A 25866-nucleotide genomic window follows, 5' to 3' on the forward strand; every position below is an offset into this window, starting at 1 on the left:
AATCATACAATAGGATCACAGGATCCTTTAGGTTGGAAAAGACCTTTGAGATCATCGAGTCAGCCATTAACCCAGCCCTGCCAAGTGCACCACTAAACTGTGTCCCTAAGCATCACATCCACGTCTTTTAAACACCTCCAAGGAATGGGGACACAGCCACTTCCCTGGGCAGCTTCTTCCAATGCTGAATGACCCTTTTGGTGAAGGAAGTTTTCCTGATATCCAGTCTAAATCTCCCTGATGCAGCTTGACACCATTTCTTCTCACTGTACTGCTTGTTACCTGGGAGAACAGATCAAGGTCCACCTGGCTACATCTTCCTTTCAGGTAGTTATAGAGAGTTTTCTCCAGGCTAAACAACTCCAGTTCCCTCAGTTGCTCCTCATAAGACTTGTGCTCCAGATCTCTGTCAGCTCCATTGCCCTTCTCTGGAAAAGCTCCAGCATCTCAATGTTTTTCTTGTAGTGAGGGGCCCAAAACTGAACACAGAATTTTAGGTGTGGCCTCACCAGTGCTGTGTACAGGGAGACAATCACTGCCCTGGTGTTGCTGGCCACACTGTTGCTGATACAGGCCAGGATGGTATGTGAACGGCAAATTTACCTCAGACTTAGTGGGACAGTTGTTCAGTACCTGACCTCTCAAGATACTTCCAGGTAAATAGGACTCAGGCAAGCTAATTTCATTATCCATTTTCCTTACATGAGCTTTTTGTGTCTTCTTCCAACCATTCAATATGGGATAACTCTGCAGACCAGATTTTGTAAAGAAAGTGGATGGATATGAATGTCTCCAAGCTCTGGAAGAGCTTCTCTGGTAGAGAGCACTGTAAACAAACAGTTGCATTAGTACGTCTTTTGTGGCTTTTTGTGATCCTCCTTCTCCTTAGTAATCCCCCAGCTCTGTAGAACTTCCTAGTTCTTGTGGTCTAAGGTTTTATGAATAACTTTTATGCTTTCCTTTAGCAAGTTGTTCTACAAACTCTTCGTTTATATTTTAAGCCTAATTTTTTTAGGTTTAGGATCTGTGTATGCTCCCTTGTTTGCACATGACTTCTGCTTCTGGAAAAATGTCTTTTACCTCAGATAAAATCTCATCTATTTTGCTTTGTCATCCCATTTATCTAAGAGGTCTTTTTTTTCCCCAAAGGAATACTCATTTATTCTGGAGCTCTTAAGTTGATTCTTTTAAGGAGTCCAAAATGTCAGCTTTCTAAAATCAGTGTTCTAGCAAAAGGGAGAGAGTTCAGAAGCCTGTACTATGGCAAGATTCTGCCTCCAGCTTAAAAGGCAGCCTCAGCCTCTGATACATTGCTACATCCAGTACCATGGCTGCTCAGATCCACTGAAAACCCAACTCAGCAAAGCTCAATCCCCAGGGAAGGGCCACTGGCAGGACATTTTCTCCATGGCCCATCCAGTGAGGTGGCCTCCAGAGAAGGATGGTGTTCCTGCAGCTCCCCACTGCTCCCCAGGTGTTATCCCCTTCCCCTCCTGGCTGTACCGCCAGTGCCCGCTGCAGAGAGCAAAACAGCCATAAAAGTCTGAATTTTGGTTTTGTTTCGTTTTTACTTTATTGATGTCCTGTTTATCTTTAAAATTTTAGATGCCAAGTGGAACATGGAACATGGTCACAGGACTAGCAAGGATCTAAGCCACTGACTTTGTTCCCTGTCTCCTGGGCACCATAATCTTCTTCATGAATTTCGCAACTGAAATTCAAAAACAGTCATCTATGGTATTTTCCTCGCTGGTTTGTTTCCTCTGAGAGCAATTGATTTCATTAGAGGCGTCTTTGGGAACCTGAAACTCCCAACAATATGTGCAATATAATACAAAGAAAGACAGGTTTAGCATGAATATTATTAAAGTACACTAGGATTTTTTTCCTAATCCTCCAGATATTTAAAAATACAGAAACTGCACAGGGCTACAACATGAAAAATTTCTCAGCAAGACTTACAAATACAAAATTTCTTTTTCAAGTGACATTGATTTTGCTACAAGAAAGGAGAAATAAAAGAAAGAAATAGCAGTTGATAATAAAGAAATTAAGGAGAAACCCAGTTGTGGCTCTAAGTAGGGAAGCTCCACATTTCTGTCAAGGCATGCCCACAGCAGAAAATAAATTGATCCCAGCTGCTTCAAAGCAGCTTTCCATTACTGAACACCACTAAGGTATCTGATTCACCCATTTGCAAAAAGGCTTTTTCTCTCAGTGCCACACTGGGAACACGCACATCCCTGAAGAACTCGTTGTCATGGAGTAACCATCTCCCTCATAGGCATCAGTGGTTCCTCCAGGCATTCGTGCTGGATGTGATTCAGAGCAGGTGTCTGAAGTGCTCCACTCCAACGCCCACACGTGAAATCCCACCTGCACACAGCATATGCCAGCTGCATCAGGAAAGGTGAAGAGCATCTCCTGCTACCTCACAACTCCTACAACTGCCTCAGCCTGAAGAAATCCACAGGTTGGATTTTCCCTCAGAATATGTAGAGGTGGGCTACAGGGATGTCAAGGCCTTCACGTTTCCAAGCTGAGTATAGGACAGGACCTTGGCACTAATACCTGTGTATTCTCACACAAACAAAGCTCTGACAGTGACCAGCAAACTGAATTTCACTTTCTGCTGGAAAAAGGAGGTGCTGAATGTAAATCTATAGTACAAACACTAGCTTTGTGAGAGAGCAACTTCAGGATCATTCTTCTGAATAAACCTTCCTTATAACCTGGTAAAGGAAAGACACCTACCAGTTACTTTTGTCATTAAGCTAAAAATAGTAGTCATAAGAGGGTTTTTTGGGAAATCAAGCCATCTGCCCAAATAATGAAATAAATGGCAAAGAGACTAATCATCGAAAGAGATACAGTGAATTATATTCGAAGAAAAATATTTTAGATGGAGTATTGGCAGGACTCCAAAGTACAGCTCTTATACTTTAAGAGGACATTTGGAAAGATCTAATAAAAATGCAACATAACAATTCTAAGTCACCTGAGTTATTTGGTGTTTAAAGTTCCCATTGTAGATAGGATTACTTTAACAACATGGCTTAAATAATGTTAAAAATAGATCCTAAGTATTCTAGGTCATGCCTAAAATATGTAAGAAGTAAAACCAAGGGATTTTAGGTTCATGAAAGCCAACCTCATTTTCAAAATGGAATAAAATTCTAATCCTCTGGTTTCTTTATTTGTTGTCATAAATAAATATGATGAAAAGCTTGGCATGGTTTGTAGTGTAAGCACTGAAAAACACAGGTAAGATACCCATCTTTGTCTGCATTTTTCCAGTTCTCAGAATATAAATGGAAAGTTTCTGAGTTTAAATGGAAAACCTCTGTGCAGATTTCCCTTTCATTTGGCTCTGACTGGCTTTAGGGAAACAGCTGGATGAAGTCTCATATATATATCTATATATATCTCTATATCTGTATGTATGTATGTATTTATGTATGTATGTATTTATGTATGTATGTACACGTAGACTGTAGCGTGATTTTCAAAACAGATAGTCTAAAGTCCTTTTGGTACAATTTAAAAAACAAAATAAACAAATCTACCCTATGCTCAAAATGTCTAGATCTTTTAAAAAGCTTTCAAAGCCAGTTTGGTATTATGTGGTAGAACACGCCCGAAGATGTTAATTTTGTGTTTCCACTGAAACATAGTCTTTAAGATAGAGAACTCGCAGCGTTCTTCACCATTTTAAGTGGAAGATGGCAAAGACTGCTGATTTCAGGCCAAGGTTGGATTTTTCCAAACTCCTGCCTGAAGGCATGTCCCAGAGGCCAGCAGCCTTGACAGCGGCGTGCAGCTGCACCACGGCCTCTCCCCGTGCCCCGTAACAAGGCTCGGAGCCAAACAGGGTCACATATGGCTGCATCCAGGTGCCAACTTTTTGTCACACGCTCTCTGCTTGCGTCGGGCAGGAGTGGGAGGATGTCCTGTGTCATTTTGCTGGTGCAGTTTGAAGGACTGCAGCCAAAGAAAGGGAAAGAGAAGGGAGTAAAGTCAGCAAGGCTACAGGTAAGAGCTGTTTTGCCTATTGTTTTTAGGGCACCGGGACCTGTTCTTTCCCCCGACATCAGTTTGCAGCGGGACAGCTCTGGGGGCTGTGAGGGGCACAGGGAACAGCGACCCTCGGCAGGTGCGTCCCTCCGCGCTTGCTGCAGGGGAGGGGGTGTCCTAACCGGGTCCCCTCTCTCGGCCGCAGCGGCAGCCTGAGCCAACCCGCCTCTGTATTTTGGGGAAGGGTGCCCCACTCCCGCCACCTCCAGGTCTGGTGGCCCCTGGGGCCCGCCCCCCGCGCTGCTCCCCGCGGGACGGGCTGCGGGGACGGGCGCGCCGGGGGCGGGCACGGCATCCCGCCGCCTCCCGGCTCTGCGTCCCGGCTCGGCATCCCGCCGCCTCCCGGCTCTGCGTCCCGGCTCGGCATCCCGCCGCCTCCCGGCACGGCATCCCGGCTCGGCATCCCGCCGCCTCCCGGCACGGCATCCCGGCTCGGCAGCCCGCCGCCTCCGGGCACGGCATCCCGGCTCGGCATCCCGCCGCCTCCCGGCGCGGCCGCGGCTCCCGGCGCAGCGCGATCCGAGGGCACGGACCTCCGGCGCCGGGTGAGGGCGGCGGCAGCGGGCGGGGGAAGCCGGGACCGGGCGGGGGCCGAGAGCAGCGGGCTCGTCCCGCTCCGCCCGGGCCGTGGCCGCCGGGGCTGGATGGGCCGCCGGGGCCGGCTGCCGGCAGGGAACATCCCGCAGGAGCGGCGGGGTGGCGGAGGGGCCGCCCGCCAAGCGGAGCGCTCCCGGAGCGCTCCCGGAGTGCCCGGAGGCCGTGCGCGTCCCCCCCGGGCACCGAAGGGAACGCGAGAAGTTTGGAGCGGAGGGCGGGCGGCCCGGCAGCTCCGGGTGAGGCTGCTGGGGAGGGGGGTCCTGGGGACGCGGTGTCCCGTGCCCGACCGCCGTGTCCCAGGCGCTCTTCGGAACAGGTCACGGGCGATCTGCCTGTGCCTCCTGCCCTGGATGCTTCCGGACGAACCAGGTTTGATGTTTCTTAGCGCCAGGTTTTATTAACCTTTAGGGGAAGCCGCTAATCGGTGTCATACATAGGCTGTCACTCATCGGCGAGGAAACTGAAATGACTTTTTCTTCGGCAGAAAAGCAATCAGAAGTGCACCAGGTGCGATTTTTAAGCACGTCACCTTCCTGAAATTATGTTTATATGGTTAAATTAATCAGTGGTGACAACACGAAGGCTAGAGAGTAATTTACTGCCCATTACAGCACATTTGAAACATAGCTGTTTTGCATGAAGTCCATAATTTAAGTTGCACCGACAAGATAATGAACAACTAACATGCAGTTTGTGAATGCAAAATATATGCCTAGAAAACCAGTAAAATACATCCCTGACTTTCAGCTTTCTGTGTTTGCAAGGAATGTCTTTGTACTTAATCACACGTGAGGCAAATTTTTTTTCCTTTCTGATTGCCACAGAATGTTGGCGGTAAGAGAATTGTTTCTTAATCCAGTTATAAATGATGCTTCTCAGCATTTGTTGAAGTTATTTGTGGACTCTGCAGAACAGACAAGTGGTTTAGTTTTAAAACAGAGAAGTAAAAGAATATTAAAAATTCCTGAAGCAATAGATAAAATTACTGTCTACCTTTGGGGGCATTGTGGTTAGGATTGGTTAATGTGGAAATATATAGGGCATATTGACTTGCTCAGGATAACTTCATCACCTTCTGTATCAAAAACATTTCTTAATGAAAAATTGAATCAAAACAGAGACTTTAAAAACAGCTGCAGGAAAGATAATGACACTGTTTACCTTTTCTGGCTGAAGAAGTCTCAGGGATGAGAATGGTCTGAGTTGTTGAGTTTTTTTGTTTCAACTTACAATATTCTTTTTGAAATTTTGAACTGGAGTGTTCATGCAATGATGGTTTTGAAATATTATATTGTGATTGATAGCAAATACATATATAAGTAAGATAATTTGAAACTTAACTATAAATACCCACATAACTTCTAAAACCACACAGTTTAGTGTACTATTAGAATGAAGGTTTAGTTCTGTACCTTGGTTTTGAAATACACACTGTTGGAACAGAGACCAGTCTTTTATTATTGTTATTATATGGCTGATGACAGTTACAAATTAGGGCAAAACAGCATAACATATCAGTGTGCTATAAAATATACATGAACTTCAAAATCATGACAAATTAAAAAAATATTGATGCAAATCATGAAATGCAGAGAGATAGAAACTCAGTGAAGATGCCTCAGGACCACACTTGGTTCTTTGGCTTCCTCTTGACTGGCTTTGGGGGGAAAGTGAAGGAAATTGGTGTGTTCTCTCCACTTCTCGATGTCCCCAGAGCCTCCATGCACTGCAGCATCTCCCTAGGGTTCACCTCATTCTCTCAAACCGTTTTGTGAGCAGTGGAACAGTTCCGGATTTTGGACTGATTTTTTGCACTCTGTGGCATACAGGCTGGCTGCCCAGACCCATGGGACCACCCCCTCCACTGAAAGGGGAGAATTACAAAAGTAAATCCAAGTGATCTTGTCTGGTAGAAGTATTTAGACAGTCAAACATCTGTGTTAGAATGGATTAAGATTCTGGCGTTTGCGTTTTTACGAGGGATCATCCAGATTTTCATTGCAGCCTAAGAGTATGGCTTAGCAGAAATCCTAGAAAGTCAGAAATGGTGATCTGTCTGTGAAAAGCTCCCAAATCTGGCTTTCCTCACGTGAAATAATGTCTTCTGTACTTGACTTAAAAATTCTGGGTTTAGAAGTTTTTCCCATTTTTGATTTATGTTTGTTATTTCTTCCCTTCTGCCCTGACTATATTAATTTCAGCCTGGTTTCCTAGAGATGAAGCTGAAACAATAATAATGCTCTCTGACTGATAGCTCCCCTCATTGCTTTGGTGTAATTCTTTTACCCTTGGGTATTAATTTCTGACAATATAAACAGAAGAGCAGAGAGTTCAAAGTGATGAAATCTCACAAACCTCAAGACTTCTGGTGACCAGGGAGATGAGAGAGATGGAGTTGATGCCCCCACTGAAGGAAGAGCTTTAGCAAGCATTCAACTTAACAGACATCAGAAAATTTGTGTGAGTGCTCCATAGGATGCTGAGCTTTATAACTTCTGCTGCTCAAGGCTTGGTGATTATATTTTTCAATTTCTTTGCTCTGTGGGAGTGCACAGTTGTGGAAGTTTTGATCGTGCCTTTTCTATTCCATGGTCCTCTCAAAATCAGCTCGATAGGTCTGAGATGTTTCTGATAATGAGTTATGAATACAGACACTGTCATTCCTAGACTCCGTAAGCCAATGTGTTGCTTTCCTTGTCCATAATTTAAAAACTTTCTTCTGATAGCCAGTGGTGCAGTAATTTTCTTTGTTATCTTGACTCAGTGCCAACACTTGATTACTGTAAAATCACAATAAAATCTAGCTTATTACACTCGATCACAATAAAATCTAGCTTCTTCCACAATCAGTTTCTCTCAATTGTTTACAAGTTTTTGATAAGACTTTAATTTGCTTCCTACTGCCACTGCAGTTTCTTCTGGTTAAGGCTCCATCCCAACGTCCTTTCTGCTTTCTCTGCACAGCGGGAGGCTGTAACACTCTCCCTGTGTCACAAGAAGGATAATGGAGGAGAAATATGAAAAGGTGTTGTGAGTTTGTCTAGCAAACATGTATTCTTTATGAATACATGTGCTTTTATTGACTTTTAAGTGGTGGTGTTTGTTTTGATTATTTGTTCTGTTTCGCAACTGTGGAGCTGTGTTTACGGGTAATTGCCCATTTTCTCCTTCCTTGTCTTGCCAGCGTTAACAGCATCACAATACTTATCTGTATTTTCTCTTTCATTATCTCCCTATAAAATTACTGTGGGTAGATTTTTTTGAGGTTGTTTGGTTTGGTTGATTTTTTAATTTTTTTTTTTTCTTTAGAAAGTTTTAATAGTGTATTGAGCTGATCTGCTAGCTTTTTTCCTGTTGTAGAAATTGTATCAACTGGCCTTGCTCTCTGGGCATGAACATACATATATACATGAATTTAATTTGGTAAAGTGCTCACTGGATAATTATTTGAAATTATTTTGCTGCATTTACGTTGTACAAAATTCTTCTCTACATCTTTTACAGTTTATATACATTAAAGCCTTCATTCCCCACTAAAGACAGAGCACCACCATGCTTGTATAGCAATTACATTTGACTTTATTCCTGTTTCATATTAGCAAGAGGAAGGAAGAGGTGCACAGTGATGTCTTTTTTCTGGGAACAAGCACAAACTCTTATGTAGTGTCTTGCTCTGCCTCATCCTTTTGTACTTGGATGAAGCCCAACATCCTTCCCTGCTGCAAGGACCTGGCCTCCTGGCAGCCCCACAGGGCTCTCCCTGTGCTCCAGGTAGCTGCCACCCCACGCCCTGGGCTGGGTGGCTCCCAGCTGGTGTCAGAGACAGCTCCCACAGCAGTTTCTCACCAGTGTTTGCATGGCTCCCAGGAACGTGGGATGTAGCATCGTACGTAGGTGCTACCCAGTCTGCTTCAGTTCAAATGCATCCAAGGGAGGGATCTTAAAGCCTTTCCAGTGGAAGTGTTTAACTTGTTCAATGGTGAAAGATTGGGTAGGACATGCAAACTTGTGCCCTCACCTTGTCAGGGCAGAGAAGGGCAGTGACATCGTGCAGAGAGGGAGTGTGGCCTCTGCTCAGAGACCAGGGGCTGGGCTGGGAGCAGGAGTCCTTCACATGTTTTAGCTGTGGGTGAGGCAGCTCGTCTGACTACAGCCAAAACAAACCACTGTCAGCAAAGGAAGGTGATGATTTTACCAGGGTCAGGTTTGCACTGTGCATGGGGAGACAGACCTTGTGCAGCCTTTGGGTGTGGAGCTCTCCCAAGTGCACCAGGCTGAAGCATTTTGACAGGAGGATTTCAGCTGGCTTCCCAGAGCACAAAAAGCACTGAATAGATGCAGCAGAAGTTTTCTGCATGTCTTTGCTTTGATATGTGGCACACATCTTTCCATGCTGAACCCAGAGGTAGGGGCAGTTTCTGTGCTGGGTTGTGCTGCAAGGATGCAGTTCTGAATTAAAAATTTTCCATTTTCTGTGTCCCTAGGAAGATCCCACAAAAACAATTGCAGATCAGGGAGCACTTGCTTTTTGCATTTTGCTGCTGCTTCTTTTATTTTAAATATTAAGCAGTATTTGCTACATACATAATAATAGCAAAGCTATCTCTGTTGTCTTTCCCCATCCTGTCCACATATTCCATCCACCAGAGGAAGGTGAACTAGGTTTACAGTACACAGTGATGTTTATGCCTGCAGTTCTGAACACCTGCTGAGGCAGAACAGAGGGAATAATTTATGCTGCTTTCCAGCCCCCATGGACAAATGGCTAGCCTTTTATTTTAGCCTTTTTCAATTACCTTTGCAACCAATTCACAACATTCTGTTGGAAATCCAGAAGTTTGTCCATAGGCTCCTGAGCAACCTGAAACTGTGGTTAGTAATGCAGCTTTGGAGTTGTTGAAATGCCCTTGGAAGATGTGCAGCATTCAACACCACACAGCTTGGTGTTCTATTGGTACAAAGTACTGTCCTTTTCTCAGGCTCAACATCCTTTGTAAGTTTTATTTTGCCTACTTTGGAAACTTGTGTCATTTGTATCCTTTAGCTGAGCACCTGACCCATCGATATTTTATATCTGCTTCATTACAAGGTACCTTGGTCTTGCTCAGACAGATGAAGAAGCATTGGCAGCTCTTAAATATTTCATACTAACTGATGAAAGGGCTCTGTGGTATTTCACTGAGTGATGACAAATAGATTGTCATTGAGATGATTCTGTACCCTTCCTATGCCTCATCAAAAATAGCTTTAGTTCCTGGGCAATACATGGTATGCTTTGTTCATATGCAATTTCTACCTACAAAGGTGGATTTTATAGTTCTTAATTAAGGGAGTTTCCATTAAATAGTGTTGGTAAGGTTGTCCTGGAAGTATACATGTAGAGACCTTGGTATGTCTCTTCCATCCATTGTGGATGAGGTTTGGTTGGGTAAGAGGACTAAAGGAAGATGGGAAGATGATATCTAGAAATCCTGTCTCTGAGTGGACAAGCAGTTCTGAAAATAGTGTTTGAACCAGAATTTCTCCTATAGTACCAAGTAGAAGGATATGGTTTGCCTGAAGTATACATATTTCTCAGGGTCTAGCCAGTTGTGAATAGCATAGTTTGCTTTGGCAGATGACACAAAAAGATGTTAAGCAATCATATGGCATTTCATCTTGATTTAAGTCCACAATACACTGGGAGTGCTGAAGTTTTTCTGCTGTTTGTATGAATAGAAATTTTGAGGACTGGCTTTTCTGGGGAAAAAAAAAAAAAAAAGGGAAAGCCACCCTGGAACTGAGGAGCAGGGCAGAGGTCTGCAATTCTGTTGCCACTTCTTTCAGAGGATGCCTGGGATGCTCCTACAGAGACAACTTGTAGTGGGAAGACACTGATTTAGCTGTAGCCCTGCCTGTAGCAGAGCCAGGCTTGGACACAGGATTGCGGTTCCCTGGACACAGAGAGTCACATGATGCTGTGGAGTGTGTCAGTGTAGTTCACCTTTCCTGTTTCCTTGCAAAAGGAATGCATTCTCCTCCAGGGAAGGAGCCATTTTCCAGAGTATCAGAAGCATGATGGTCATGGCTGGAGCAGGTGCCCCATGAGGAAAGGCTGAGGGATGGGCTGGCTCAGTCTGGAAGAAGACAGCTCTGGAGAACAGTCTGTGGTTCCATGAGGAGGGAGGTGATCAAAAAGAGAGAGCCAAAGACACGGGGTATCAGCTGGACCAAGCCAGAGAGGCTCAGATGGTGCACAAGGAAAAGAATCCAAGGAGGCAGAGGTGTGGGCTGCCCACAGTGGCTGTGCCAGCTCTCCTCTGGGGAGTTCCAGCCCCAAGGGAGCACAGCCATGATCAGCCTCATCTGACCTTGGTGCTGGGCTGGACTGGGAATCCTGAGCCCCATCCAGCCTGAGTTGTCCAGTGAATGGAGCTCAAAGCTGGAAAAGCCTCTGAAAAGTTGCTGTGGAGCCTTTGTTAACCATCTATGCATGAAACATAACAGGGAAGAGGCACCTTATTAACCAGATTTAAAGAAGGGCAGTTGATAGTACCTTTAATAAGAAATAACAGATGGTAACAACAGCACAGTGGTTTGCAGTCCCTGCCTTAAGATATCTTACTAATACAGCTTGCCTTAGAAATGGTTAAATTCACAGAATCTCATAATCACACAGCATTACTCGGTTGGAAGAGACCTTCAAGATCATTGAGTCCAAATTCAGTGTTGTAAAACAATTTCTAAGTGCACTATATGTGATCTGTTTCAGGCTTCAAGTCTAATTCAGTCTGCTGCAGCTTTTGTTCACTTAAGAAAAGCTTTCTCCAAGGTACAATACAGTACAATAAAAAATGCAAGGACTTCTGTAAACATGTTTTGCTAAAGCTTTAATGTGATAGTTATGTTCTGTATTCAAAAATTAAACACTGAGCCTACTGCTTTTTTGGAAGTAGGCATCGTGTGCAATGGTGTGACTTTGATGTTTAAAACAAAGGTCCCTAAGTGGGGATGGGGTTCTTCTAATGTGTCTTACTTGTATTAGAAATTCTGTTGTTACCACCCCTCTGATATTTTCTCTAAATTTCTTCTCAGAAGAGCTGGATTGCAGTGAAACCCCTTGGTAACAAAGCCTCCAGACAAGACAGCCACTGACTAGTCTGTTATTAAGGCTGTGAGATGCTTCTGTTTAATAAGAAAATACTAAAGAACCATGCCAAAAAGTAAACTATAAGGAATTGTTTCTACAATAGCTAGAGTTTCGTTTAAGCGAACATCAAGCAAAAAGCTCCTGTCCATGTTGACAAAGCTGTTTCATAAGCAGTGATTGAACATGTGTTCTCTGAGTAACATAAAAGAGTTGGCATTAAGAAGCCAGTGGTGCTTTCAACCACTTCCCCTCTCTTCCCCATCATTACTCAGAAACTGTCACTAAAAGTGCTTGCTGTTTACCTCAGAGAGCTTAAAAAAGCTTAAAAAGATGAGTGTTTGAGGGTTGGAGGAATATTTGTTTTCTTTCCACTTGAACTTGCATTTGTTTGCTGCAAAAGCTAGAATTCTCGAAGGAATTAAACTGAATAAAAATAATTCTCAGCCAATTGCTAATGGAAACAACCTATTATTTATGTGATTGGAAGGTCTCCACTTGAACATAGAAGGTGTTTATCATAAGTCATGATGCTTTGAGGAAAAAGCATCACTGAAAAGGCAATGCTGGCTTTTTCTGTTCTGAATTGGTAGTTTTATTATTTACAGTTTGAAGAGAGAGTACATGCTGTCCACACAGTTCCTTTTATTAATAAGTAACTCACTTTTATGTTCCTTCTCTCCTTCTGGATTCTCATTAGTTACAGGTAGCTGGAAGTAATACTCCAAAGTAAAACAGAATAAACTGGATGGTGTGTTTCTCACAGATTTCCCAAGAGACTCAGTGTGTTCAGTTCTAGCAAGTTTTGAAGCTAAAAAACAAATTAAGATTATGATTCTAGTATTGTGATACTAATTCATTTATCTTTACTGAGTATTAAAATAATTCCAGATGGAAACCTGCTTGCTGTAATCCCATTTAAGGAGAGACAGTTTCTTGGTTTGAATCAACTGTGATAATTCACACATTTTAGAATGGAAACTGAATGTTGTTAGTCATCTTGAAGGGATGTAATGAGACATTCAGCTGTATATTCATTGTCTTAAGTGACTGGTTAACAAGCCAGCTTTTGTAGAGAGTTACATTTTGTCATCTAAAGGGAGAAGAAAGAAAGCTGGAGGCCTCTTTCGTAGCAGTTGGTCATCTGTAGAACATAGAAGAAAGCTGAACGAATTTACCCAGCTGATCAATTTTGCACATCGACATGGAGTGATATCTGCCTCATGATTCTGACAACCAAAAAAATCAATTAAAACTTCACACCTTAATGATTTTAACAGTTGCTTGTTCTTTGGATTTTTGTAAAACCTAGAACCTGATGTACTATTGCTTAAAATTAAATAAATACTCTGGAAGAATTGAAAGATGAGATTTAGAGATGCACCTCTTTCTTTCTTTTTTTAATTTTTTTTTTTAAATGAAGCTTTTTATGGCTTGATTAGTCCTTACTATAAATATTTTAACCATGCAATTTTTCTAGGCATTTATTTTGAGAGGGAATGATTTTTTTTTAAATCTGTATCTTTGCCTCATCTCTGTACCTTTTCAGAATTTAGGAAAAAGCATGTAAGATTAGAGGTGAATCAAAGCAAAATTTAAAAAAAAAGGATCAATATTAATTTGAATGGCTCAGCACCTGCGCAGCCCCGCTCTCACCTCTCGTCCCAGAGCAGTTCCATGTGACGGGAGCCAGCGGAGAGCTGGGGTGTCCAGCCAGGCCCGTCTGCGTGGCTGCCCCTCAGCGCGGGATGGAGCGCATTTGTTACCGCTCTGTTCCCGGCTGGGAGCCGGGGAGCAGAGACAACAGCCGGCAGCGCCGGGGCAGGGGATGTCTCCCGCAGTCCCATTGCCCTGCTAAGGCTTCCCAGCGCCAGTGTTCCGTGGGGGAAGAGAGGCGAGGCTGAGAGCCCGGCTGCCGTCTGGCAGGAGTCCCAGCTGATGGACGCCTGGCAGCGGATCCCTGGATGTGGCTGGGGCAGGGGAGGCGCCCCAGCCTGCAGCCTTGGAAAAGCAGGAGCTCTCGAAGGTGAGGCGTCATTACCATTTGAGGTTAAGCTGTTCCCAAAATGGGGATGTTTGTTCAGATGTCTTAGCAGGAGCTGGCAGGGGGATCTGCCTTCACTCCTCCTGTGCCAGTCTGAACTGCTCTGGCAAGGCAGCAGGCCCGGTCTATTTATACAACTGAACAAAAGAGGTGCAGGGTGAGACCTCGTGATTTTGGGGCAAAGACCTTGACAACAGAACACACAGAGACGTGCTGTTTTGTTGGAGCATGTCTTTTTCAGGCTCCATCTCTTGAGAGAGAGTGTAGCATTCCAAAGCATGAGGATAGATGGCTCATCACTAAATGGGATGTGATGAGGGGGAAGATGCTCAGCCTCAGGCAGCATGGCAGCTAAAAACAGCTCCGTGGTGTTGGGAGCTGTGTTTGCACAGTGCCAGCACAGCCAGTGCTGAACTTGGGAGAGGCTGGAGGTGTTCTGGAAATGTTCAGAGGAGAGATAACCTCAGGGAAAAATGCCCTGAAACTGAGGAAGGAATGTTATGGCATGTTCGTGTCTGGTATCAGTATGGGAGTCTCAAAAATTGTTAAGAAAATAAGCATATGGACTGTATAAAAGGCACATAAGCTTATTTTGGGTGAGGAATATACACAACACTTTTCTCATTTTTACATCTCTTTAGAAAGTATCTTGGCACATTTTCTGTAGATTTGTGTCTCTGAATTTAGAGGGGGAGGATGAGGAGGAAGGGAAGCTGAGGTGAGGAGGAAGGCAAGCTGAGAAGAGAGCGCTGCTGGGATATGACAGAGTTTAGCACCAGTTTATTTGCAAGTGGAAGATGCAGAGGAGCTGCAGTGATGTGCTATATTGTTAATTATGTTTCAATGCAGCTCTGGAGTTGTAGATCCTAGGAGAAATGCCACTCTGAACAAATATGGCATTCAGAATTTGTTGGTGAGCTGTAACATCTGAAATTATACTTCTGTGGATAAAAATAGAGCTTAACTGTGCCAAACATTCAACAAACACTTATTACGACTCCAAATTGAATGTTTAAACTGTGAACGAAATACCAGGAAACACTCACTAATAATTCTGTGGCATCTGCTCTCTGGAAGAAATTGTGCCCTCTTTTTCTAAATTAGAGGAACAAAAATAACAGGTTTGTTGGGGTTTTTTTGGTTTTTTGTTGTATTGGTTTGTTGGTTTGTTTGTTTTGGTTTTTGTTTGTGTTTGTTTGTTTGTTTTCTCAGGTCATGCTGCACTTGGTAATAAGTCACTGGTAAAAGAACTCATGAACTGTGTTTCTCGTCTTGGGTGTTGAGTTTACAGGATGTTTACTTGGAAGCCTTTGGAAAGGCCGCCACCAGTGGGAGAGAGGGGCTGAGCTAAGGTGACAGAGCAGCAAGAGCTCAGGGAACAAGGTCTGTCGCACATGCAAAGAGCTTGAAGACCCCTGTGTGTGCACTTTGACAATGGGGATCAGTGTTACTGAGCAGAGGAGTGAGATAAACAGGTCAGGATGGTTTCATTTTGTAACCAAAATGGGCAGAATGTCTGCTGAGGAGAATGCTGGCTGACTAAATCAATGTACTTTGGCAACACCAGTTACAGACAGGTGCCATCTCTTCTTTTGGGGGCTGTGGCACGGTATTCCAATGCAGGTTACTTTTCTTCTTCAAGGCAGAGGACACATTGGATACCATTTTAAACCTTGGGTAGCTCCATCATCCTCCATTAAAAAATGAATGCATGCTATAAAAATACCAAGGCTAGAATATTTCCTTTGGTCATAAATTTCCCATAGAAAAACTGCTCCATATTCAACAATTTAATGCTGGGGTTGGTACTGATGGTTTAATAGGACTTATAAAAATATCTTCATTATTTGGAAGAATAAAATTGTTCTGGTGATTTTGCATGACTTTGCACTGCATAAGAGGCACTGTTCTGGTGTGGTAAAGACTGTCTTGTCTCCACAGTTCAGGAAGAAGTGGGATGTTACAGTGTACTGGTGTAACTGTATAACCAGAAAAGACACTGGTAATCAAACAGGAGCATCTGTAGGAAAGGTCATCTTAGTTATCAGATGCATGTGCCCTTTTCCCATCCACCAGCTTGCTGTTTTAATGGCTCTGGGGTGGCACAGATTTGTGACTAATCCTTGCTTTGAATCAGCAGTGCCTACTAAGATAATGCAGGAATTGAGCTTTAGAGGGATAGCTGGCTCAAAATTAAAAAAAAAAAAAAAAAAAAAAAAAAAAAAAAAAAAAAAAAAAAAAAAAAAAAAAAAAGCGCGCCAAGAAACAAGAAAGCCAAACAGATCAAAAGGACTTTTCTATTACACCACTAAATTGATTACTTATAATTCAGAAATTCATCTAAGCCATTCTTATTTTTCATAACTTGATCTTGAAGAAGCATTTTTACCATGTAACCCTGATTTTTTTCTGCATTTTTTTTCTCTGGCACTGAGTAGTGAGGGCAGTTATCCAGTCAATCCAGAATGAGCTTCAACAAAGCCTAGATGTGTGGGCTCACAGTACCTGCAGGCAGCACAGCAAGTGCCAACTAATCCAAGGATATAAACACCACCAGCTTTGGCCTCACACCTTCACCTTGGCTTGGTGGATTTGTGGCCATTTGCGGCCACAATTTCTGCTCATCTTGACCCTTTACTTCAGCCTGATGATGAGCCACATCTTGCTGTCAAAGTTGTTTTGTGCCATGGTCTAGGCTGTGGCACCTGAAAGATCCCCTCCACCCTGTGTTTTGGTGTTGTGGGTGGTTGTGGGGCATCCTGCATTGGAAGTGTTCTTCTGTGTCTGGGGGCTTTGAGGATCTTTGAGGTAGGAGCAGGTTTTCTCATGAATCTCCAGCTTGTCCCTGCTAAAAATGGGAAAACATTATCTTCTGAGTTGTGAGCTGAAGCCTTCAAAGCACCGAATAGACAACTGTGTCACCAGGGAGGCTTCTTGAGAGACTGAGCCGTTTGTGTCCTCTAGTGAGGCAAATGAGTGATGTGCCCTGCATTTTGCTGTGCCTACCATGTGATCATAGAAATCCATTGTGAAGTGTTTATGATCCCAGACACATGTACTGACATGCTGCACAAAGCAAGGGTTCTGTCACTGCACAGTCTGGGCAATGTTTTTCACTCAATTTGTTTTTCCCTACAACCCCTGACTCCAGATCTATTCAACTATTTCAGGTCACTTTGTAAGCAATCTGAAACCGCACTACTAAATACAGCTTTGCTGGATATGTAGGTTCAGCACATTCTCTTGTTGCATGAAATCTCAGAAAGGCTATTAGTAAATCCTGACTTTGATTTTTCTTTCTATAGTCATTTACAATTTCAGATAAAATTGCCACTTGCACTAGTAAAGGACTTAGTGTGAACTAGCAGCTTCTTTTATCTGTGTTGATTTGTGATATCTGGTACCTGTTTTTCAGCCTCCAGTCTGTAGCTGAAGATCAGAATTTCAGGAGAGTAGTTTATTTGTAGAAGTTTCTTCCTTTTTCTTCATGTAGATACAATTTTCATATAAGCACCGAGTATTTTGACAATCAGCTCCCACATGTGCTCAAAGCACACATCTCTAAATTAGAGTCAAGTATTAGCTCAGGAAACTCAGTGACCATGAAAACTGAGAGGATGTTGTAGGAGTGGTTAAGTGATTAAAGCATGTGGTAGGAAGAGGGTTAGGCACAAACCCCTGACTGATGATATTTGGGGCAGAGTAGCTTTTGTGCTGCTAACACACATGATAGTTCTGCTAATACCTGGTGTCTCCTCTCCTTCATGCTGCCCTGAGGATTCTTTGGAGAAGCAAAACATTACTAAGGACAAATAGAGAAAACTCAGAGCATTGTATGATAATTTGACTGTAGAGCCTGGACATCCTTCAGTGGGAATGGAGATGCTTTAATTGCTCTGCATGAATATTTTTATGATATTGAATAAAATTCTGAAAAGAACTTGGCTGAATACAGGGAATCTTGAGGCCCTATTCCATGTGTTTCTTCCTTTCTGTGAGATGTACCCTGCCCTATTTCTGTTTCAAGGGGGGATTTGGATTTGTTTGGAAGCAATGCATCCTTAGAAGAACTGTTTAACAGCTCTTGGAAGAACAGTTTCCTGCTTCACAGGGTATTTTTACCCTGCCAGCTTAGACCCACAGCAAATCAAGACCTGAGGAATGTACCACCCAGGACTTGAAGGATAGGATTTTGTCTTGGTACCTCTCTGCCTTGTGGAAGTTGAAGGTAAATTAGGGTGAATTTGGCTTCTGATATATATCAGAACATCTGTTACAAATCATGCCTGGCTACAGTACCCTCTCAGATGGATCTCTGCAGCACAGTGGTATGCTGGCCCTGCTTTTAGGTTGTTTTTTTTTTTTTTTGGAGATGTCCTCCATACCAAGGGCAAATAAAACAATGTATAGATCTGCCTGTTGTCGCTGCAAAGCTGCATGGTTAACATGGTTAATTGATGTGCGGCCTGACCATATCCTTATGTAGAGCAGTGACATGTGAACTGGGTTCAGAATAAGTATAAAGGCATTCACTCTCTTCCTCAGGATAGGTGGAGGAAAGAATTCACTCCTGGAATGAGCAGAGGGAATGTTGTTGCTATGCATACCTGAGAGATGGACTAGGACAAACCCTTGGTGAATTAGTATCAGAATTACATTCACTCCCAGGCTGCTAAGCGCTCCACAGGTAGTGTCCCATCATTTCAGTGGTGTGCATACACAGCAGAGCAAAGAGCAAGGACACCACCACTTTGCTTGAGGTTTGGTGTCACTGCACACTGAGTCTGGAGGTGACCCTCAGCTCCCATCCGTGTGATACCCCGTGTGCCAAGGCGTTCTCCCATTGTTGTATGTCAGGCTTGATCTCAGTGACACCAGAGGTGGAATGTCATGTGCTCAGTCCCAGCCTGTTAGGTCCAAAGGAGCATTAGCAATTAAAGGAGCATTAGCAATTGCAGTCACCGAGCCTGTCTGATGGAAACCCTGGTGCTGACAGACACGGGTGTTCTTGTGCAGGACACTGCCGGGGCGCAAGGCAGGAGAAGGTGCAGTGACAATGTGCCATGAAATTAGAGAGGGCAGCAGTGCTTGAGGACACTTCTCTTGAGGCTTTTCATCCAGGCTTCAGGCATCATTCTGCCATTGATATCAGTTATGCATCTTACTGTTGTTATTTGCTACATGCAGGTATAAATACCGTGTTTTCATGACGTGTAAGATTGTATTCCCCTACTATAGCAGCAAGGAATCTTGCTGGGAGGATTGCAAGGCACTTGTAAAAATCCTGTTCATTGAATGGAGCCATAATGGAGTATGCAGAGGTTAGGGCTGGGGTTTAATGATCCCTGCTTTTCTTCTCCTGCGCTTTGCAGAGATGCTGTTGTTCCAGGGAGTGCTAGGGAACCCCTTGGGCTGCAGCTGTGTCTGCCTGCACAATGCAAGAATAAAGACTGGAGAAACCCCTTTTCCACTTCTGCTGTCCCTCTGCATCTCTTTAGGGATCAGATATGATTCATTGTCTTCCCTGGGACCACCTTCCCCTCACCTCCAAATGCCATTCAGCCCTCGGAGAGCCCCGGTGTGAGAGCAGATTGCTTTAGTTAAACATTGGCAACTGACCACATCCTGCAGCTGGAGTCTGTCTGGGCTTCTGACCCCTTTTCCTTCTTGTCATAGGTTTTAAAGAGGGATTTAGTTTTGGAACTGCTGACTTCAGCCCTCACATCTACTCTGACAGCTTTATTAATGGTAGAGACGTCACATAAATTGTCATCTCCTGCTCTTGACTGCCCAATGTCAGAGATCTCTCTGGAGATGTCTCTGTAGACAGAAAAGCAGGTGTTGATTCTTTGGGGCATTTAACTTTTAAATTTCCTCCTCATCACCTTGCCCTTAAAAGCACTGTTCCAGGGTTACTTGTGTTGGTGCCCTTTCAGAAGGGCACCCTGCAGCACTGCAGGGCTGCCTCTGCAGCCACCAGCCTGGAGTTGCTGGGCTTACGGGGTGATCAGTATGGAAAAAAATGTATGTTCATGTCTTTGAGCACTGTGAAAATTTCCATTTTACCATTCAAGCAGAGTTTAGACCAAGTGGAGGGGGTAACACAATTTCAGTGTGAAGATAAAATCTAAAATCTTAGATTCTTTTCTGATTGAGCTCTTTCAGTGCTTTTTCATTGTCTAATGCTTCTTTGAAATATATATATTAAAAAAACCCAAAACCTAAACTGAATGAGCAGTTAATAAGATCCTTTCCCATTTTAATCAGAAAGCTGATGTCTTATTAGCACAAAATACCCTTGTAATTTTCCACTTTCAGATTCTGCTTTCTACCTCTCCAAAATCAGCAGACACAGTAGACTTCTTGCCATAGGAAAGAATAATCCTTTCCTCTCTGTAGGCAGTTGTTATGGGGCTAGTTGGAGTTTATCTCACACGCCAGCTTCTGGAAGTTGAAATCAAAACTGAAAATATCTTTTCTAGTCTTCTCTTTGTTAGAAACTTGGTGTTCTGCCTTGTCATAGAAATGAATGGGTTTTCTTAAACCAGTGTTGACTAAATGACTTGGACCTTTTTTTGGTATGGAAAGGAAGTTTTTCTTTTGCTTAGAACTGACATAATGGGGATTTCTTTGGGGGAGTTTGTTTCTGTTTCTATACTTTTGTCCAGAGCTGCTGGGAATAGTGGAGCTGGTTCTTATCATACCTAGTGTGTAGATATGTGTTGTTGCTGAGAGAGGTCAAAAATAAGGGAAAACACTATGGACACATGAAGGTGCTTACCACTGTCTAGTCTCCGTGTGTCCTGTGCTCAGCAGCTCGTGGGTTACTTGAGTGAGACATAGTACTTTTGTGTTTAATAGCTTTTGATAGATTTTGCTTCCTTCAGGTTTTTTATGACATCCTCAACATTATTGATTACCTGCTGAACCTCTCACTCAGCCCTTTATATTAAACAATTTTCAGATCCATTAGATTTGCCATAGATATCCAGAAATTACTCCCTGAAGCCACCTTCATAACATAAAGCAGGTTCTGTCTTGGAAACAATTGATATTTGTTCCCTCTTAATTCTGTGAATATTTGAACTACTAAGATTATGTGTAATGAAAGCAAACCGTAAATCTGTGGAGGTGTGTGAATTTGCAGAGTGTTGGTTTCTGACAGAGATCCTGGCCAAGTGACAGGATATCTGGAATGATAGCACAATCTTCCCAAAGCCAAGCCTAATTGCTGCCATATTTCCTCTCTCATTTGGATTTTCCTGTTACTGTTTTCTCATCATCACCCTCTGCAAGCTGGTGGGATTCTCTCCTTGTCCCTACCACAGCTGTAGCCATTGTTTTCTTGTCCATTTCAGGTATGTAGAGATGTTGCCAGTGCATTGCAGGCTGAGTTTTGAAGGCAAAAGCTTTGTTCTTGTGCCTCTCAGCACACACAGAAAGAGTGTGAGGTGAGAAGTGGTGCATTGCAGTGAACACCCCTCAGATGGTCTGTCTATTGATTATACCAATGGTTTATGTTGAGATCTCCCAGAAGAAAAGAATGAAACAGGAACTAGTTGCAACTCTGGAAGAAACAGACACTCTGCTCTCCTGAGGAGAGCAGAATTACTCATTGTTGTATTTGAAGATCTGAAGAAAATGTATGTTAACAAAACATCTGAACTTGTGTAACTAATACTTAAAGTCTAATTACAGCAGATTATTTTTACACTTAATCAGTTAACCTAAATTCTTAGAGGTTCCACATGAGAAGTGCAGATACTCAGCAGTTGTGCAAATGAGTGTGTAAATCAGTATGTACTTACAGCCAGGACTGTTAAGGAAATGTTGCTTCATTAAGCCTCATTAATAACAGACAGATTTGTTTTTAAAAAAATTTTTTCTGCTGCTCAAAACAATCTTCATTTATTGCTCATTCCTGAATTTTTAGAACAAATTTAGAGTTTTAGATGCTTATCAATAAATATTAATAACACTCTGTGTGGAAAGTTCTGGGGTTTTTTTCTCTGCATCTGTGAAATTTCTTTTGAAAGTAGTAGGATGTCCTTATGCAAGTTGCTGGTAGAGGCAAGGACTTGCAACTGTAAGCAGATTTGGCTTAAGCATAAGATAACCTACCAAGTAGCTACAGACTTTTTTTAACCTTGATAAAAGAACTCAGGAAATGTCTCCTTTTTTTTCTTTTTTCTTTTTCTTTTTTTCTTTAAACATATTAAACTGCAGATGATGCTTATGCCATAAGTTGTTTAGCTTAATAGTTGCAACAGTGGGTTTGGAAATTGAATTGACCTCCAGTATCTGTTCAGATGTAGTACTCACTTCTCTCTGTGTATGGGAATGGTAAAAATATGCCAATTGATAAGCTGCATCCATTTTTGAAAGATAACCTCTCTAATATGGGTTTACAATGTGGAAATCATGCTTGCCAATATCCTTCATGTTCAGCAGAGGCTGTGTGAGGAAGATTAAGTCATTTTGCATCCTCTCAGGTTTCAAAGATGCTTCACAGAAGGCAGAATTACTTGCTGCTAGTCCAAACTTGTATAAAATCCCCTTCTTTGACCCCTGTCCTGCATTTGAGATCCTGGAAATGTTCCCACTGACATAAGCATGAGTTGGATAAAGTATTTAAAACACCTTAACATCAGGTCTTTATTTCTTCAACATAGACACTTTTTTTACTTCAAAGCTTCCAGAGACTGGGCACCTCACTGAAGTGAGGAAACAGTGCTCCAGATCAATACAATTACACAGTGCACAGTCGAAATTGGGGCCATATTTGTGTATTTCAGAAGAAAGAGCAAGTTTGCCTCTTAGAGCCTCTAAGAGGCTGTAATTGCAGTAATGGAAACAGGAAGCATAAAGGAGAAGGGTTTGTGTGTAGGCTGAAGTTTGGTCCCTCCCCTGCAGTGGAGCTGAGTTCAGCCAGCAATCTGGTGCTTCCCAACAGCTGGCATGAAATGCCTCTTAGGAGGAGTCAGCACTTAGGAGGCTTCTCCTAACACAGATGGAAACTCAACTGAAGGCAGAGTGAGGCAAGAGTTACCATGAATTCTCTCTTAGGAGACTGTCACAGATGAGTGGCTTAGATCACTTAAGGAATCACTGCCAAAGGTAATAGCAGCAGCAGGTTTAATTTGAATTTGAAAAGGTGCATCTTGAAAAAATTCAGTGGCATGGTTCATTCTATCACTGGCTACACAGGCAAAGCATACAGAGCAAACTTGGATTAGAACCAAATTTTAGATTATTTACATGGAGAGCAAGGACAAAAAAGGGTAAAGGTCTAAAAGGTAAGGGAGATGATCCCAATGAGTCATTGTGTTCTGAGAGGACCCCATTGCGTTCTAAAGTCCTGTTGGAGTGTTGGTGCAGCTGAGTCCAGTCTTAGTCCCTGGCTTGGTCAATGGTTTATATCTAAAGGATTTCATAGGATACAAGAAGTAGAGCAGACCGTCTGTCTCCAAATGTTTTTGAGCCTTTTTATGCAATTTCAGGCCATGCTGAAACAATTTCAGGCCTGCTGCCAGCAGCAAGGAGGTGAATTTGTGCCTTTCTTCCACACTGCTTCAGAGGGATGTTGGGTTGTGATGTTTTTGAGTGAAAATTCAGTAAGGCACATTAACCTCATTAATTAGTGTGAAGAAAAACCCTGTCAGAGAATCCAGGCTTTATTTTGGCCTTTGGCTTTTTGAAACACTGAAAGGAGAAAAAAAGACATCAGATGTGTCTGAGTGGTAGTATGAGACTCAGAAATTGTAACTGGACTAGGGAAAAAAATCCTTACCATAGGTGCCAGGAATGGAAGTCTGAATCTGAAAGGGGACCTTAAAAGGCAGACTGTCTGACTTGTTTTGCTGGAAAGGTCTGCTGTTCTGATCCCGTTTTCTCTTTCTGGACCAAATTTTTATCAAGTTGTTTTTATTTCTGTCTTTCACAAGCACAAAAATATATTATTAAAAATACATTATTAAATCAAGAGGGTTTGTGTTTGTACATGCATAAATAACTCTTTAGCAAGCTATTTCTTAGTAATTGCTACTGCACAGCGTCAAGGGATAAAAAAGACTTGCAGTGTAGTTGTGCCTACACAAAGATTGTGTTCATAAAAATGAACACCAGCCTAAAAGGCACGTGCCATGTTCACTGTCTGGAATTTGGTATTTGAAGTTCATAAACAAAAGGATGGTAGCAGACTTATCAGAAATCATCAGTTTAACATACATTTCAAAAGTTGCAGTACTGACAGCTCCTACTGCACTGATGAGTCAGCTGCATAGAGGTGAAAGATTTCTGATTTTCCTGTCAGCAAATGCATGTGTTGACCTGATAGAGGAGGTAATGAAAAAATTCATGACAGTTTTGACCCTCACTGCTATTTTTTTGGGCTGACCCATCATTTATAAATTGATATGGGAAAAAAATGAATCATCATTTTGTGGTGGCAAGTATAAGGTTCAGCCTCCAGGCTGAAGTGCGTAGTTAATTAGTTATTTACGACAATGCTCTTCCAGAGCAAGGGTAGGCTGCCTTTGTGTGTTTCACTGCATGGATAATGTTGTTGTCTTTAAACCAAGAATTTGGGAAGGGCAGGTTTTGAGCACTGTTTTACAGGCTGATAAAGCACAGGAAGCCACAAGAGCTCTCTCAAATCCTGCAACAGCTCTCTTGCAGTTGCCTGATATTCCCTTGCCACTTACTTTTGCAAAAGCTTTTGGACATAGTTAAATTATGGTTTCTGATCCCTGCCAAAATCAATGGAATCAAAGAACCTCTTCTGTCATTGATTGTGTGCAGATTGAAAACCATAATTGAGCCCTGCCACGGATTAAAATCCAATACACTGTTATGTCATTTTGATTTTGGAGCTTTATATTTCTATTGTTGGAGTCTGTTGCCCTGTTGAGCAATAATGCCATTTACTGTGAGACACATGTCAGAACCACAGCTGAATAAATCCAACTTCCACACTATGAAAGCAGATTTAAAGCTGGACTTCTTCATATATAACAAGACTGCGTGACAGCTAGTGCTGACTTGTAGAGCATCACACTCAGTAAAAATACTTGGTACAACTGCTGGGAGTTCTTTGCATAACATATTGAGGGCAGAGAACAACCACCACAAATTTTATATATCATCAATTCCCTTTATTTTTCTAGCTTCAAAGCAACATGCCTCGCTTTTCTCCTGAAACACACCTGTAGGTAGAGGCAAATATTATACTAAATGGGAGACAACTGGATTTTTTACCTACCTGAGCTAAACAAGTAGAATTTGACACTTCAGTTGGATACATGCAAAGTGACATATATATGTGTCATAACCACCCAGTTACTGCACTTTCTTTCTTAGAAAAATCCTGATAGCACATGTCCTGAGCAGCAATAATCGCATATTTTTTCTGATGAGTTAAGCAGTTAGTTCTGGATATAACTAGAACTCTGGAAATAAGTTTTGGAAGCATTTTCCTCATCAGTTTTTGTGTACCGTGTGAGACATGAGCTCAAACAAGCTGTGGCAGCAGTTCCTGTGCACATAATCTGTTGTGGTTGCTCAGCAGTGAGGAGGGCATGGCAGAGGGGGCCCTGTTCTAGTGACTTCAGTGAGCTTATGAAAGGATGTCTCATTTACCTCCTTGGACCCATGCAGTGTCTGCTGCTGCTGATTTTCCACACAGCTTCAGAATGCTGAAAGAATTTCTGTGCAGATTTGTTATCAGTTCTCTGGCAGTTGGATATCCAGCTTTTGTCAGTCAATGGTATTTGCAGATTCAGTGGCTCTCCTGTTCTGAAATCATATTTGGTAAAGGAATTTCTGCTGAGTGTGAGTTTATTGTTTTACCACATGTATTGTTTTGCTTTTATGCAAAACACTATCAGCATAGAATATTATAGCTCTGAATTACTTGAAAAAGTGAATGTAGAGGAAATGGAAGATGACAAAGATGGAAGCCATCTGAAAAGAAAGTCTCCTTCAAAAGAAAATTAAGAAGCAGACTTTCAAATAATGAAAGTAGCAA

The 25866-nt window shown here is 42.6% G+C and overlaps 1 protein-coding gene across 3 annotated transcripts in view; it reads left to right on the top strand.

Annotated features, from left to right (window-relative positions):
* The first annotated feature begins 3954 nt into the window (after positions 1-3954).
* The window catches only part of PKIB (cAMP-dependent protein kinase inhibitor beta), a 58442-nt gene continuing 36530 nt past the window's right edge, over positions 3955-25866 (top strand). The window contains exon 1 of one of the 3 annotated variants that reach the window (XM_063389905.1): positions 3955-4032. The gene's annotated coding sequence lies outside the window, so the exon portion shown is untranslated. Of the gene's footprint in view, positions 4033-4478; positions 4620-4914; positions 5041-25866 lie in introns of those variants that run through there. The other 2 variants (XM_063389904.1, XM_063389908.1) reach the window with 2 other exon arrangements.

This window comes from Prinia subflava, chromosome 2 (assembly GCF_021018805.1).
Source record: "Prinia subflava isolate CZ2003 ecotype Zambia chromosome 2, Cam_Psub_1.2, whole genome shotgun sequence".
NCBI lineage: Eukaryota > Metazoa > Chordata > Aves > Passeriformes > Cisticolidae > Prinia > Prinia subflava.